The sequence below is a fragment of the Molothrus ater genome, chromosome 4, assembly GCF_012460135.2.
Source record: "Molothrus ater isolate BHLD 08-10-18 breed brown headed cowbird chromosome 4, BPBGC_Mater_1.1, whole genome shotgun sequence".
Lineage (NCBI taxonomy): Eukaryota > Metazoa > Chordata > Aves > Passeriformes > Icteridae > Molothrus > Molothrus ater.
Window position 1 is genome coordinate 25,024,344 of NC_050481.2, and position 17,750 is coordinate 25,042,093.

Here is a 17,750-nt window from a genome sequence, read left to right on the forward strand (position 1 = left end):
TCACCTCAACAACAATCACATATGACATGAGTTCTCTCTGTCTCTGCCAGGAGACTTCCATGACCTGAGATGTACTTGGAACATTGCCAGGTGGCTCGTCTCCTACCCTTTTATTTGTAGCTAGCAGAGGTATTCTAATAGAATGTACAGACTCTTTACAATTCACAGTTGGCATTTATATCTCTGCCTTGATGAGCTGTGTATCAACAACCAGGCACTGACTCAACAAGAGTCCTAGCCTTTTTCAGAAACCAGCATGTTGTCACAAAAGGAAAAAAAAATAAGAAACTGTTTGAAATCACAACTCTAAATTTTGCTATTCAGAACTAGATGAAAATCCAAGTCAAAACAGCGACTGAATTGCCTACAGTCAAGTCAAGCAATGACACAGGCCCAGGTTTTCCTATAGCAGGTTGTTTGGGGTTCTTTTGGGGGTGGGGTGTGTGCTAATTTTTAGTAATATAATCAAAATGCCTGTTTTACGATTGAGAACCACTTAAAACCTAGTGGGCAGTCAAGATTCCTTTCATTTCTGTAGATAGCTGTCCAAGTTCTGCTTTCCCTCTTCTTCTCCCAGGTCCTTTTCATCATCACATTATTATGCTGTATCAGTTAACATAAATAATGCCACAGTAGCTAAGTCTCCAGTAATTTATCATATATCTCACTAATGAGAAAATTAAGATAAGCTGACATATTTTACTAAGAACAAATTTAAGATACCATCTCAGTTGGTTTATATCCTTAAATGCATGTTTTACATGAAAAAGCCTATCCCGGTGCTGTACAAGTGACTGCACCAGACCTGTGTGCTTACAGGACCGGTAGTAATTGAGTACTGCATCTAATCAAGCATGAAGAAAGGCTTTTGTGCCTGAAAGTTTGTCTTTTTTATTCTCTCCATCCTAACTCAGACACCTGACTGGCAGGAAAGGCACATTTATTTGGGAGAAACAACATACCACCACTGAATATAATCAAGTCTAATGAGCGGCTCCTTGCTTCTTTATTCTTTTCTTTAACAGCTGCATTTTTTAATATGTGAGGTTCCTTCTTTAATTGAAAAATGTCTCTCTGCTGCAAAAGCAGAAGACTGTAGATCTCTACATTTCTTAAAAGTAGCCTCTACACTTCCCCCTTTAACTGACCACAATTAATCAATAATCAATTTACTTTTTTTTTCAGACAAGCATGGATACTTCAATTCTACACTGTAGCAGCTGAATAAAACATAGGAACATACTGAATCCAAAGAGTCTTATATTCCATGAATCTTCATAAATGCAAGTAAAGTGATAACTGGCCATGCTCAAAGACCACTCAAACTGAATATGGATTTATCCTTTGTATGATTAAAAACACTAGTGCTTATAAAAGCAGCATCCTGCAAATACAAGGAAGTGAGATCAAAGAAAACATAGAAGTACAGAAGAGTATTAGTAAGTCACAAAGAGCATGGGGTTCAAGTAGAATAAACACCAGCAACAAACTAACCACAGAAATATGGTATCCTTAGAGGAATCATTGCATCACCTTCATGTTAAAAGCCAAGCCGACCACAAACACTCACACCACCACCAAAGACAGCCTAGGAAAGGCTCTGTAATGACAATCTATTCAGGTTCACTTCACTTTGAGCAGCAAAATTACTGCTGTTACTCTGAAACTGTTCATGCTGAACAGTTACTCTGAAACTGTTCAATTATCAAAATCTGAAGAAACAAATAGCCTTAAAAATCCCTACCGACAAAGATGCTCAGGACAGAACAAGTGATGGCCTCACTGATCAAGAAGAGCCTAAAGATGTTCTGTGACAGGAAGCACAAAAGTCCAAATATCAAGATTCCAAAGCTCTTAATTACATGCTTTGAAAACTACAAACAATAAGGGCTTTATTATAAATACAGTATTCTTTCAGTATATTGTCACTTGAGAATCTGCTGCTTTCACAACCAGTTCCACCATTACAGTTTGTGTGGGGCTTTTTTCAAAAGATGTCAGTAATTTTCTGGTTAAATCTGCTCTATCCACAGCATTTCAAACATTCACCAATCACTTGCTTTGGGCTGTACACATAACATGCGCATATATATATATTTCCATGTTTTTACATTGTATCTGGTGTCTCATAGGAATACTGGACTTAGAAAAACACATTTACATCACAGTGCCTACTAAACTAAAACTTGATAACTCACTTTTACATAGCATTTAAATAGCTTATAATAAAGTCAAGCACTCAGTTTTACATGCAAGTTCACAGAAAAATTTAGGAACTCAAATTTAAGCTATCTGTTTAAGTTCTAAAGAAACTTGAGGGGGTTAAGTAAACCATTACAATCAGCAAAATCAGAGTATTCCTGGAAAATTTTATCTTTATCCAAAAGCACCAGTTTAGTAGAAGGTGGTTTTAAGATATCAAAGTCAGTACATATTCTACTAACATGTTAAGATACATATACACAGATATAGAACACCAAGGATGAAACTATTTAGGACTGAACGCAGAGGTAACAAGAGCTTAAACTCTGCAGTTAGGCTAAATTCCATTTTCATTTTTAGTATTTTCCAGGAGAAAAAAAAAATCTAAATTCAAACCCAAAAACATTTTTCAAGTAAAACCACAATAATTATATTTTTTAAATACTCCCAGTATTCTTGGCTGCAGAACCTCTCCTGGCCAGAAGACAGACTAAAAGCAAAGCAGAAAAGTCAATTATAAATATGCCTGCTATGATACCAAATTAAAGGGACTGCACTCTTTTGCTGGGAATTACCTAGAGTAGCATGCATCCTCATTTTACTTTTGGCTTGAGTACCTCCACTAGCCTGCACTGCAAACCCCTTTTTTTCATTCAACGATCTTAACACATTTTAAGCAGATGTATTGTCAAATGCATTACATGCCAATCTGTTTATCATTAAAATGAAAAATCAATGTCCAATTCAAGCATAAACAGGAGTTGAATGTTCAAGCTGTCATTGAAGATGACATATAATTATTGAATATGAATTGTACTTGGCAAATTATTATTTCCTGAAAAGAACAACAGACAGTAGCAAGGAGCTTTTCACAGCAAGTCAGTATAGTGCCACTTATGTCCAGGGAACTAATTTTATAAATGCAGAAAGATACCTATGCAGCCAAAAGAAGCAATGAGAAAACAATCACTGTTAAATTAATCATTATGTATGTTTAGATGATGAGAGAACATGTAGCTTTATATTTCTGGGCTGAGTCCAGACTTTTATTCAAAACAGGAGTACTGAAAATAAGAACTTTAAAAAATACTATGAGGTTTCAGTTCCGGACCATTAATTTTTCAGTCAAATCAAACCATCATTTAATTGAATCCTGATGCTAAAACTTGGATTCTACATGAAAAATTTGAAACTAAAGCACATAGAATAATTTGTTATGTTGGGCTATTCAGCCCAATATGTCTAGAAAAAAAAAGTAAGACAAACTCAAAATAACATTAGTCTACTTTCTGTGATGACACAGAACTAATAGCAAAAGTAAACTAAGCTTTGTCCTGGCCAAGAAACTAAGTCCTTAACTACCATTACTTTACAGCAGATGCTCAATTTTAAAACAAACTTCTAAAATGACAGAAAATATTCAGCAGGAATACAATATCCATCAGTATGTTACTTGTGACACCCCCCTCAAAAAAAAAGAAAAAAGAGGACATTTCACAGGCAGCTAACAATTTTAGGAATCCTCTTAGAGCCTGTACAAAAAAGTTTGCCTTTCAGGAGAGTAGAACAATTTCTAAGCAAAGAAAACTCTCTCTAAAACAGTGTCCAATCAAATATTTAAACACTATGGAGATGGAGAAAAGGGCCACTTCAGTGGCATACTTTTAATTCTATATCAAAAGAGAATTTCAATTCAGAAAAGGAAACAGGAGTTCTTCCTCTGGTTTTGAATAGCAATTTACAGAAACATTCATATATGGCCTTTTAGGGGAGCTTAAATTAACATTTTGTCCCTTCTTGAATCTCATAATTCTTGATCTCTTCCACTACTGAGTCCCTAGTTAGCACCAGCTGCATAACGAAAGAAAAAAGCCCTCCACGTCATTCAGCTAGCCAGCTGTGAACTTTTTCAGACAGACAAGGACATGCTGAAAGTATATGGCAGCCTTCAGCTGGGGAGCTGAAAGTATCCTGGTTCTGCTGAACAGTTGACAGCTTCTATTTGCACGTGAACCAAAGCATCTCAGTCTTAAAATAGCCTTGGTACACGAGAAACCATCTAAGATTTCAAACAACAACGATAGAGAAGTCAGTATGCTGCCAGGTCATAAACATTAACAGGAGCCCAAAATCCCATTTATTCTTCCTAATAGCAATCCTATGGATAAGGACAAAAGGTAGAGTGCGTGTTGGGGAGGGGAGGGTGAAGAAGAAGTCAGGAAAAAAAAATAGCATTCTGATTACAGTTAAATCATTTGAGTTCTTCACCAGTTACAGGGCTCACAGCTGCAGACTACCAAAACCATGGCATTTCTATTTTGCAGATAGGAGAAAACATTAGTCTCTTACTTCAACACTTCCTCATGTAACAATCAGCTAGAATAAACTAAAAGCAGCACTTTTAAAGTAATTAGATGATCAGGAAGAGTAATTTTTACAACCCTTTCACTCCACAGTATCTTTATTTCATTAATACTAATAAGAATGCCAAACATTTAGCACATCTACAGATTGGACCAGATGTATCAGAAGTTAAGCACCTGAACACTAATTTTTACACTTCTAAACCTCCTCTCATTACATTTCCCTCCCCCCACTCAGGTCAGACTTCTTACAAGACTGAAGGGTATGTTCTAACATCTACATTACAAGTACATTTCACAAACCCTCAAAGATGCAGCAGCCTCCTGATACTCAATTGGTATTCCAGCCTACACAACAAAAAAATTATTTTCAAACAGTGTGTGTTGAATTAGTACAACCAGTTTCTTCCATTCAGCAAAAACACACAGACATGCTTTAACCTCAAAAAACATCTTTACATAATTGAAACAAAAGCTTTTGTATAATATGACAGTTCAATGATGTAGAAATCAAAAGTTCGCTAATAATATTTTAAATACTAACCTGCTAATACAAAGTTCACTAATACATCAAAATTCAGTTTTACTTGGTGAAAAAACAGCATCTCTCATGTTACTGCTAAAAATGGGACTGTCTAACCTTTAATAAGGGAACAGTGAAGAGTTTGATGTATTTAAGATAGTAATAAAATAAGAACGATAACTAATTTTTTCTGTTACTTGCTTATAAAGCAAGGCACAATTCTCTTGTGTACACACTTACACATATTCAATATATTAACACTATTAAGTCAGAAATGTAGCAAGCTGAAGACACTCAGTACAGTTTCAAAGAAACCAGTAAAAAAACCAGAAAGGAGATTAATATGTCTTCCTTTTGTAGGAGGAAAAAAAACCACAAGACCAACGAGTCGTACCAATGAGCAGAAACAGTTATCCAAATACTCTTAGTCCCCATCTTCCCTTGAAAACCTTATGCTCAGTAAAGACTAGGGGAAGGATAGCTCAAACCAGGAAACACAATATCTCAGATATACAGAGAAATTACCAAATCTAGGACCAAAGGAAAGGGTGAGAATATAGAAAAGCAGAAGTTTCTATGCTTGGTCAAAGTATTTTCTTGCTAGTTTTACTAGTAAGACCAGTCCACAGGCTTTAATCAACCACATCAGGCATAGTTAAAATCCTCTTGACTGTAGGTCAGCCTAGTCCACTCCTAAAGCATGGGTGCACTTCCTAACTCCCATTCTGTTATATTAGCCAGTCAGAAAACAGTTAGCATTCTACCAGCAAGGAAGGGCTGGTTTCCTCCAGTTTGTATAATGCAGTTTCTAGAAGACATAAACAAACTTGACCACTCGCACAATGAAGCCACCCAAGAAACAGAGAATTTAGGTAAAACACCAGCTCTGTGGAATTAGGTATTCACAACATACCTTCTTGACCTGACCTACTTAGCTTTAAAGGCTTTTTCTGGATATGAACCCAAACCCCAATTCTGCTCATTATCAGGATTTAGAAGTCTAAGTAACTAAACATTACCTCAGTAGAAGAGAAAAACATCTCCAGCAAAAATCAAATCCGTCAAAAGATCCAGGAGTATCAGATTTTTCTGGTAAATATATATGCACACTTACAGTAACCTTCAGGATAAGACAGGGAGAGGCAGGTGGTATAGAAAGAAAGTGGATGGAATTGCTGAAATCAACTCTTCCTCCACAACGAATTCTTGGGATGGAGCAAAAATTCTGTAAATCTTTAGCTTCCCAAGACAAAGAGGCCTTCAACCCCAGCAAAAATAGTCCTGCCAGAGCTGGTATTTAAAGTGCCAACACCTGACTGGAGTTAACAGGTGTTAGCAGTTATGAAAATGGTGCTGTTGATTGCTACTCTCTGTTTTCCTTGCACTGCTTGTCGTAAGACCAATATTTTTGGTTGCCGGTAACAATGCTAAATTTTAACTGGAAAGGCAGCATTTTCTGTGTGGGAGCATCATTCTAGGAAAAAAGTTGCCCTTTGATAAGCCTGTAACCTATTAAAACAATTTTCTTGTTTTTCTTAAAAATTTAGATGTTAAAAAAAGTCTCTTTTTCGGTAATGTGTAGCATATGGGGCAAGGTACAGTTCTGCACTAGAGTGAGTTTTCTGTATCACTAGGAAAATGCACAAGGCTGAATTCTAATCCTTGTATAAATTGTATGTAAACATTTCCAGAATGAAAACCTGGAGTAAATGTGCAAGACCAAGAATCTGGAAAGGTGATGTAGGAGAGAGAGACCAGAGAAACAAGGAAAAAGTCTCAAAAAAGTGGGTGCTCTGGCAGAGTGATGGAATGGGAAGATCACAATCAGCTCTGTAGTTCATCCTTCCAAAGACAGAAAAAGCACCCTTCAGGAATGCCTCAGCGATGTGAAGACGCCTTCCTTTCATGTTATCAAATCACCTGCAAATATACAATTACTTATTGCTTGTACCACAGTTCGGCAGGCGTGACAAACAGCCCAAAAGTGAAGCGTGTTGTGTTTCATTGTGCTTCAGCAGATTAGGAAAACCCACGGACAGGTTTTCTAAAGAAACTGACTGTCATTTGACACCGCCTGGGTAGCCACAGCCTCCACTCCGTGTGAACTGACACTGACTAGCCTTTCCAGGTACCAGGCAGGACAGAGTTTGGCAGGCATTGGCACTGCTGCCCATCATGCCATTTCTGTGCCCATTGTGAAACTTCAGCCTGCCCAGGCACTACAGACAGAAATCCTTACCTGCTTGTTCACAGGAACACTTCTGCCATAGCAGCAGCTGCAACTCCTGCTTAAGTATCTGGAAATCTTTTTCTCTCACCCCCCTGTCTGTGAAGTGCCAAGAAGGACCCCAGCTGTTCAGCACTGCATTGCTGATTTCTTTGGAAAAGCTTAGAGAAGCAACAAGTGGGTTGCTTTCTTTTTCTGCGGGAGAAGAGGAGCCTTTATAACTGGGGGGGTTGGGGGGAAGGGAAAAAAAAGAAAATGAGCTCAGGACTTTTCACTGGTCTTTGCCCTGTGTGAACTCAAGAATCTTAAAATCTTCACGCTTACCATATTTTGAGCCTTTTTCTGCCATCTTGCAGCTCTCAGAGCTGCAGAGGGAGTGTCTCTGCCTATCACTCACAGGGCTACATATTAGGCAAAGCCCATATTTCAGGCTTCTCATCTTTTTGCAGAGTGCAGTCTGCTACTGAGTACACTCAAAAGAGATCTTATCATGCCTTTTAAAAAGATTTTTCTCCCAAACCAAGCAAAGGGGGAGTGGCCAATGTCATCTATATTCTTGCCATGTTTTATAGCTCAAACATCAGATTGCTCATGCTGTAACGCAGTTTATAAAGTGTGTTTGGAGAGAATGAAAACAAAGCAAAAAATTTGGTGGGTTTTTTTGTTTTTTTTTTTTTACTGCTTGCAGATCAAAAGGCTTACATGCCATACTTTCACCACAAAGCAAATGTTTGTGCTAAGTAAACTCCCAACAATTGAGATTATAATGAAAGCACTAACAGCAATTTTTGTTGACCTACAGCTCACTTATAATCACAGGTATATTCAGTAGCTTTTAAAATCTGAGAAGACAGAAATAACTTCCAGGCTTTTCTTATAATGCAGTGTTTTCTGAGCCTCCCTGCTTTATTTAGGCTTTCCTTTCACGGGAAGGTAATTGCCACAAAGTTTTCATGTCCCCTTGTGTTTGCAGTGCTCTAAGGCAAAAAGAAAAATCAGTTAAAGACAAATAGGCTGTGTGAAAATGTTTGGTCTCAGAAACCAGGAGAGAAAACAATAACCAAAATGTGCTATAGCTACTCAGTAGCAGGCAGAGACAGATAAATCAGCTGCAGAAAGATCAGATCTCTTTCAGTCTCCACCAGCCTGCCAAATTTAAAAGGTCTCTTTATTTTCTCCCTGAAGTTTACATGGGGAATACATTCTTTTAAATAGTATGATGCTAAACAGAGAAAGGCAGCACAACTCTTGTCCCCAGAACCCCTGCCCAAGATGGTCAAAGCTTGCAAATTAAGTCTGGTAGAGAGTAGACAGAGAAAAAGGTGAGATAAGCAGGTGTGTAAAGAGTTCAGTCATGAGATCAATGGCTGTAGATACCACAAGCAACTCCACAAACATGTGTACCATGAGGGTTCATGGAGCATCCCCAGTCAGAGTCAAAGATGAAGGGATGACCCAGCTGAATGGAGAACTGGTTTACGTGGCATCACCTCTTCAGGAGATTCTGTCAGCACCACCCACCAGTAAAAGCAGCTGGGAAGAAGATTGCCTCCTGCTGCACCAAGCTGCCCCTGTGTTCAGCAGGGTGGTACAACCCTGGCAGAACTGGCAGACATTCTGCTCTCCTGGTAAGCAAGATTCCTGAAAGCAGAGAAAAGTGGGGGAGAAACCTGCCAGCAAGCTCTCCTCTTCTGCTTTCTTATCTGTTGGAGTGACTTGAATACACTCATTCTCAAAATCAAAAATTTCCCAAAATCAAAATTAATACCAAGAGCACTTTCCCTTTTCTTGTCAAGTTTGACCTCAAAGTGAGTGTTTCTTCTGCCTGGGGAATACTAAGAGACTCCTACAGTGTACCTATAAACTTATTCTCTAACTTAGGTGTTGGACTTTGTGGGGTTCTTTTAACCTGATCATATTTCCAACTGTATTCTTTATTTGACTATACCCACATTCTGCTTCCAAACACTTTTCAGGAAGCTGTGCAAACATGCCTAAGAATATGGTTTTTCATGATTGCCACAATGTCATGAGGAGCCTTTTTACTTAATCTGCCACATCAAGCTAACCATTAATTTGAATTACAGATCACATCATAAATTCCATCAGAACAAATATTTTTCTGAAAGCATTCAACATCTTCTCTGATGGAGGCGTGCAGAATAGCTCCATATAAAATTAGGGAAAAGGAAAATAAAAATAAAATAGGGAAGCAGCCGTCAGCTGGTGAGGAAAATTTAGCAAGTGAAATAGTTTTTAAATGCAGTGTCTAATATGGAGCCAGCACTTGGACACAGTGTATTACAGTGAGTAAGAGAGCTTGGCCACGCTCCCAGACGGAGAACGACCCACCGGGTGCTGCCACCTTTGCCCTTCCTCAAGCGATTTTCCCAAATGCCACTTAATACTTTAACCTTCCTAAAGCATGGAGACTTTCCAAAGGCTGGGGCACAGCCTGACCAGCCATTCTGACCACCGAGCAGCCACCCTGGGTTGGTGGGGAGCTGGCACAGGGGCACAAATCCTGCCCGGTGGGTCAAGGGTGTCAGGGCTGGAGCCTCCCCTCACAGGGACAGGGCTTCCCAGGCTGTCCCAGTCAAACAGCTGGGCTGCTGTTCAGCTCTGTTTCCCTTGCTTTCAGCCAGCTCCTCAGGCACTGAAGCCTGTCTTGACTCTGGCCACATCCCATCACCTCACGCCATAGAGGAAGGCAGTGACAGGTCCCTTCCAACACAAGAGCGAGGTCTCCCTATGCTGGGAGGGATTTTGCCCTCCTTCTCCTCACCCCACTGCCAGCAGGGCTGAGGGTTTGTGATCCCCTGCACTCCTGAGTGGGTTTGTACATGTGCCAGCCATGGTGAGGAGGCACAGCAGTGGCTGCAGTGAGGCTGCTGTGGCCCTCAGTGGCCCCTCAGGCAGCCATGAGCCACCCAGGGCCTGTCCCAGCCAGCCCAAGCCGTCTCCAAAGGCCAGGGAGTGCAACAGTCCTGCCACCTACCAAAACCTGACTGTACATCCCAAAAAACTCATATGGGAACTTCTGAGCACGCACAACACCCCTTCCCAAATATTCTTACCAAAAAAACACCATCAGCCAGGACAGAAGATGCACTCCGCGGCCTTCCATGGTGAGGGCGGCAATTGCGGTGAGGGACTGAGGGTGTGGGGGACCCGCACCAGGGCAGGGACAGCCCAGAGAAGGCAGAAAGGAGACAGAAAGGTTTGCTGTGAGGAACGATGTGAGATCAAACACAGTATTTTCAGTGTGCATGTACCTTTTCAGCCACAAGTAGCTCAGTAAAGATAGCAAGACCCAGGAACGGATCGATTGCACATCATCACACTGAATGATCATGAAATCGTGTGTGAGAGGAGAGCAAAGTCCAAGTAATGCACATTTACTTCATCTGCTTCAATAAGCTAATCACAACTGTGTTGTGCCTGAAGGAGGAAAGAGTATTGTTTTGTAACAAAACCACAATATAAAGATAATTTAGGGTTATTCTGGCATCATTTCTCCCCCTTCTCCTTCAGAAACACACAAAGGCTACAGCCAGAGATCACACATTTTAGGTGGAGCATTTTGCAGCTTGAGACATGGACTGGCAGCAACAAAGGCAAGTGAGACACAGGAGAAGCAGTCACTTGATGAACGTGACAGAGGCTCCCTGAGGAGGGTAAGCACAAACACTGCCAGCACTCGTGGCATGAGGGATGGGTCCCTCCGTGCTGTGACAGACAGAAGGTGTGACACCTTGCCTGCTTTCCAGATGAAAGTGGCAGGGAGACCGTGACACTCCAACACTGGCAGCACTGTTGTAGTGTAGTACCTGTTTTTTGAAAAATGTGACATCCTCTTCAGCCCACACCTGCAGCACTTACCAGAAGGTCTAATTTTACCAAGTATGGATGAAAATAAATTAAGCAACTACACAGAGATCCTGGGTTTCCATAAGCTTTGGAAAAGATTTTCAAAGCAACATAGAGAGTCGTGTCAAAAAAATATCCAAGTGGCACCTCTTCTAGGGTTTGTCTACTAAACTCCCAAATCTTTCGAATTTGAATCCAGCTCCTGTAAAATAACAAGAAGTGGTTTCATTCATTCCCTTTGCTACAACATGACGCTGCTGAGAGGAAGTTCAATGGTAGTATTGCAAAGTGTCAGGCATGCAGGGAGAAGACAGATATGTTAAGCACACTGCACTGGATGCAGGATGTGAGCAAGCTATGAGCTGAAAATTTCTGTCACAAATGACCAAAGCCATACAAAGAGGCTTGAAAACGAATGCTAGGCTGTGTAATTTCTACTGATGAGTGATGCCATCCTATGAACCAGAATTTTGAGGAGCTGAGGCTCAACAGAGAGTATAAAGACTCCGTTATTATTATACAGTCCTGCTTGCCATACCCAAGCAGGTGACCCACTGGAAACGGGAAAGGAGGGCAGACACAGAAAACAGGGATGTCATCAGCCTTACTTGATGGGCAGATGTGATCTGGTGGGACTGGCATTTGCTTGGAAAGGACAATGCCCCTTCAAAGCTAACAAGAGTACAAAATGCTAAGCAACAGCCTGCTGGGCTTTCACAGCCTAGGTCCGGCCACTGCTGTGAGGTGGACAGAATCAGATGCCAAAATAGCTGCTAATCCCAGCCCTCAGCTTTCTGATACTAAAATAAAGAACAACCACACATGGGAGGGGTGGTGGGGGGGAAACTGAACGAGAAAAGGAGATGGGGGGAAATTATGCATATAAAGGATGGGTTTTGCTTTGCCCTGGAGAAACAGCAGCCAGAGCAGGAAGAAGGAATGTGCATGTGTGTGTACACCATGTGGGACAAAGGCAGTGTATTTCTCTCCAGCCAAGAGCATGCTGTCATCTGTCAGCATTGTATGCCTGTGTACAAGCAACACCAAACACTATTTGCCTCACAGTGCCTTCGACAATATGTTTTTTGTGTTGATTTCCTCATCTGAATTTTCCTTTTTGCTCCCCTGCTCAGAGTGTATACATCTAGTTTTGATGACACTCTTAACAGCTGGCTGCAGACAAGTCACAGGCTTGCATGTCTGGCTGAGGGTAACACACATATATGCACACACACACACACACACACACTCACACACACACACACACACACACGTTGTCTTGACCTCTCTCCCCATCTCCTCTGAGGTCTGCTGCATTTGAAGTGTTTTCTTTAGCAACTCTCTTCCCAGGCTTGCCTCCCTGGCCCACGGAGGGCTGCTTCCCAGACCTGCTTTAGGTCTGGGCGAAAGGAAGGGGGCTTCGGGAGGTGGCGCATTGGCGGCCGGCAGGAAGAGCGGTTTCACTGCGACGGCCCCTCCGCAGCGCCCCGCGGCTGCTCCGCGCCCGCGGCGCTGGATCGCTGGATCGCTGCGCCGATGGGCCGAGAGCTCGGGCCTGCGGGGAGCAGGGGCTGGGGCGGGAGGGGATGGGGTCATCTGGATGCAGGACTGCGGCTACAGCCGTGGGAGCAGGAGACACTGAGAGTTTCTGAGTGGTTAAAAAAGTTCGAATAAGCAAACTCCGGCGCTGTCAAATATCCCCCGCCGCTCTTCTCCCCCTCCCCTCCTTTTTCCCCCTTTTTTTTTTCTTTTCTTTTTTTTTTTTCTTTTTTACATTTTTAAGGCAGTTGATGTGGTAATTAAGAATTTGGTGAGAGCCTGGTCAGGTCACCTCGTTTCTCAGATCAGAGCCCCATCAGAAATTCTTTCAAGTGTCCTTCTGCGTCGCCAAAAATGACAACAGCAAATCAATAAGTGCTTGAAATGAAAGGGGTTGCTGGCTAGCCCCCGAGGCTACAGATTTTCGCACCGCCGGTCTTTTTTTTTTTTTTTTTCTTCTTTTCTTTTTTTTTTTTTTTTTCCTGAACTTCTCGCATTCCTTTGCGCTGCCTCTCCTAGGAAGAGCTACCTTTTTATGCCTAGTTTCATGACGAAGGTAAGCGCCGTGTTAGCATCTCTTTAGCGGGACGGGCCTCGCCAGCTGTGATTGCTCTTGCCTGCTTCCAGCAGGCGGTCGCTGCCGGCGAGATGCGAGCCGAGAGCGGCTCCGGCCGAGGGCATCCGCTCCCGCCCGGGAAGCGGCGACCGCAGGCTCGGAGCACAGAGGCAGATATTTGCGCTTCTTCTTCTTTTTACTCCATTATTTAAAAAAATAAATAAAAAATAAAAAAGAGAGGAGAGAAAGGGAGAAAGCGTAAATAAATTATTTTTTAAAAGAAATAATAGAAGAGGGGTAAGGGATCAAAGCAAAGGAAAATAAATATGGGAATCACTGGTTATATTACTCTGTGTTAACAGAGGTTGCTTCGCTCCGGTTCGTCTAATGTGACCCGATTTAACAGCCTTGCTAACGAACGACGTCCTCGGGACGTTTTAATTAGGCAATTCATTAGTAAGTCAATACAGACATTTATATTTTCTTTCAGATCAAGTGGTTAAGCGCTAATTTCGAAATGATTATAAAACACTAGAATTCGCGAGGCGTAATAATTTTAATTTATATGCAAATCAATGGGTCCATTTGAAATGCTTAATTTTTTAACAATTACTGTATTGTAGCATCGGAACGAACAGCCTGAATGAGCAATTTGAAACCAGATCTAGACAGGAAGAAAATATTCGAGCAGCCCTACAAATCAATAATGTTTGAGTGTGTTAAACATAGCCAGCTATAGGTATTTACATACTCGTTTGCTGACAGATAAGGAGCTCAGAGAGGTGGGAGGAGAGGCTGGGGGGAGACGGGAGGGTTTGCTTGCGAGGGCTGAGATCATAATCCGGGAATGAAGAAAGTAAATGATCGTGAATTGCCCCATCGCGCACTTCGGAGGATAACTCCCTTTTCCGCCGGTTCCCCAGCGCTGGCGGCCTGCGCCAGACGCTGAGGGCTGCCCGAAACACGGCTGGGCTCTGCGCTCAGTCACCGCTACATACGCTTTGAGGTTTTCTATGTTGGTTAGTTGGTTTTTTGGGGGTTGGGTTTTTTTTGTTTCGGGGAGGTTTTTTTGCCTTTTTTTTCCCCTCGTCCCGGGGCAGCGGGAAGCTGATCGGACTCTCCTTTGCCTCACCCACTCTGTGACCCGGGATCACCCAAGGAAAAGCCCCACGGCAGTCGGGAGCACGGCTGGTGCGCCAGGTGCCTGCAAACGGATAGTCGCGATAGGTTTTAAGAAAACAACTTTTCCGTCTAGTGGGGCGATAAATAACTCCGACCTTCTCCCCAAGCGGTTCGGAAAGCCGGCTTGCCTGCCAGGAGCCGGCACGGAGGGCTCTCTGCGCGGCTCTTCGCGTCCCAGCCGGGCCGGGGCAGCTGCAAGCCCCCGCCACTGCCGCCTCACCCCGCGAGGAATGGCTCCGGAGCCTCCTCGGGGGTTTTAAAGCTGTTGCCACTGCGCTGGGGAAAGGGAGGAGATAGACTATAAATACAGCCGTCGCGCCCTTTGCTCGCCCTGAAATCTATTATTACATTTATTGCTTTGACAGAAGGGGAAAAAAAAATGAAATCCTCGTATTAAGTCGGCTCCATAGTTTCCAGACACCCTGGAACCCCCTCTTCCACGGCAGCATGTCTAATGTATTCCCTGATGATTCTAGGCATTAATTAGTTGTTTAATAGGAGTATGACTAAAAATGTAAAAGAAGGATTAGGAGCGTGAAACGTATGTCCAGCTCCTTCCACACACTCGAGGAGGGAATGAAAATCATCCAGTATCTTATGTTTCTCCAGGAGCCATTTGCATTTCCCACCAGCTGCTCACTTTAGCCTCTCCGGGGCGGACGGGGACTGCTGCTGCCCGGCGCGGAAGCGGTCGATGAACGGCGGGCGGTCCCGCTCCGCGGCCGCGCTGCCAAGGCGGGGTGTCCCAGCCTTCCCTGCCCGACACACAACGGGGCGGGGGGTGTGGGGAAGATGCGCACCGGCGCAAGCAGTTTGCTTCTCCCAGGTAAACAAAAGTGAGACGTGGGAGCTGGGAGTCACTCTCACTCCCGCTCTTTCTTCGGATGCGCGGAGAAACTGGATTTCACCTGGCAGAGCGCTCCCAGGGATAGAAACGCAGGTAGCCAAGGACGCAGTAAACTAATTTATTTCTCCCTAGATTTTCCCACAGGATTTCTCTTCTTGCGAGAGAAAGTCACCCCCTCCGCTTGACGCGGCCACCGCTGCGGCGTCGCAATCAAAGGGCTTTTCTGAGCACACCGTGGAGCGCGGTGCTGCCGGCTGCGGCTGGGCTGACTTAACGACCCGCGGAAAACTTGGCCTCTTCCAAGGATTCGCTTTCCCCTCCAGCAATAACTGCCTAGCCCCCTGCCCACGGCTATAAATAACTAAAATTCACTCCAGGCTGAAATAATTTTAAAATAGCCACAAAGAGATCAGGTGTAGCCTCCGAGTTAGTAAAGCGCCTATTTTATTTTCTCATGGTTCCTCTATAAACAAAGCCACGGAAATGCTGTGAGAAAAAGCGATCTCTTTAGTTTGATCTGAAAAGAGAAATCCGGCTTCGATATTTTCTTAAACACGGAAAACGCCGCAAAATCGAAAATAAATTTCCCCCTGGAGGCAGCTCGGTGTCCTTTAGGGAAAAGGGAGAGAAAGTAGCGTTTTCTCGCTATCGCGCGTAAATGATGCAGGGCGAGTAACAGAGAGGAGCGGCAGGATTTCTGCTATCCCGGCACCGCGCTACCGATACAGGCACGAACAAGAACACCCCGCATAAAAAAAAAAAAAAAAAAAAAAAAAAAAAAAAAAACAAAAAAAAACCCCAAATATATATATGTAAGAAGTAGGAAAAAAATTGGAAAAAAAATGAAAAAAAGTGAGTTAAAACAGGAAACCGAGACCTCTCCCAATAGGTTGCCGATCCCTCTTCACACCTGGTGCAAGGACAGCCACCGGCCTGGCCCGGGAAACTTGGGCCACAGTTACTTGTGCCCCCCTCCCCAGCCGGGCGGAGCAGGGCGCGCCCTGCGCGGGCGCGGAGAGGCCACGGCCGTCCTCGCTCACCTCGGTTTTCCTCTGGCTACCTAGCCCGCCGCCGCGCCGCCTCCGCCGACTTTTGTCCTTCCTCCTGCCCCCTGCCCCCTCCGCGGACGGGGGCTGCCACCGCCGCCGCTGCGCCCGTGCCCGCGGAGAGCCGCGGAGCCGCCCGCCCCGGCCCGGCCCGGCCCCGCGGCGGCGGGGAGCGCTCGCCGGAGCCTGCGTGACGTCAGGGCCCGGGGAGGCGGGCGGGGCGGGGCGGGGGCGCGGGAGGGCCGGGTAGGAGGGAGCCAGCGGCGGCTCCGCGGCCCCGCAGCAAGCGCAGGAGCCCGGCGCGGCCCCGCCGCCCCCGCCAGCCACAGGCACCAGCAGCGAGAGAGCGGGGCGGGCAGCGCAACCGGCCCGGTGAGTGCGGGAGGCTCGGGGGGTACCGGCGGGACGGGCGCGGGGCTACGAACCCGGCAGGTCCAGGCTCTGCGCCCCGCGGGACGAGCAGCGGGACGGCGGGCCGGCTGGGCAGGGTCCTGCGGGCTCGGGTTGCTGATGTCCTCCCGGGCGGCTGCGGCCCGTCCCGCAGCGCTGTCGGCGGGGGAAGCGGCGCTGCCCCCGCGCCGTTTGCCCGCCGTGCTGGCCCCGCTTCCCCGGCGGGGCGGGCGCCCAGGAACCGGCCGCGCAGGCAGCGCCTTCCTGGCGCGGAGACGCGGACCCGGGCGGGGGGCGGCAGCGGCGGCGGCACGGGCTCGGGCTGCCCGAAAGCGATGGGGGCGGCTCTGCCGAGCCGGCTGCGGGGTCTCCCACCGGCACCGCCAGCGAGAGAACGGCGGGGCACGGCTGCCCCGCGGGCACCGCGGAGGGGTAGGCCCCGCACGGAACCCCCCTTTCGTTTGAGAGCCAGCGGCCGCGGGCCTCTGGCGGAAAGCCTCCCGCCAAAATCACAGACCGCAGCATTTCGGGCGGTGAGATCCTTCCCAGGCGACTCCAGTTTTTTGGGATTGTGGATTTTTTTTTTTTTTTTTTCTGGAAAGAACAGTGATAGATGCCTATAAAGAAAAAAAATAATCGCGCTTTCCTGTCCGCGCCCTGCAGTTGCTCCGAGCAGGTTGCTGCTGAAAGGGCCCGGCCGCGGAGAAAGGCAAGGTCGCACGGCTGGTGCGTTTGCTGGGGCTGTGGGCGCGCAGAGGTGCGGAGGTATTTAAATCTGAGTACTCGGAGAAAGGGAAGTGGAAAAGCAAGTGGAGTTGCTTTCGTTTGTGTCGCCGGGCTGGAGACAATAGGAAAATGCTCCACTTGGCCCGGTGCTGCGATGTGTCTTGCAACGAAAATTAAGAGGATAAGGAGAGGAGAAAGGGAAGGAGCAATACGGGTGGGGAAGGAATAATAATAATCCGTTCGAGAAAGGCACTTTTCTCCGAGGAGACTGGCATTTCA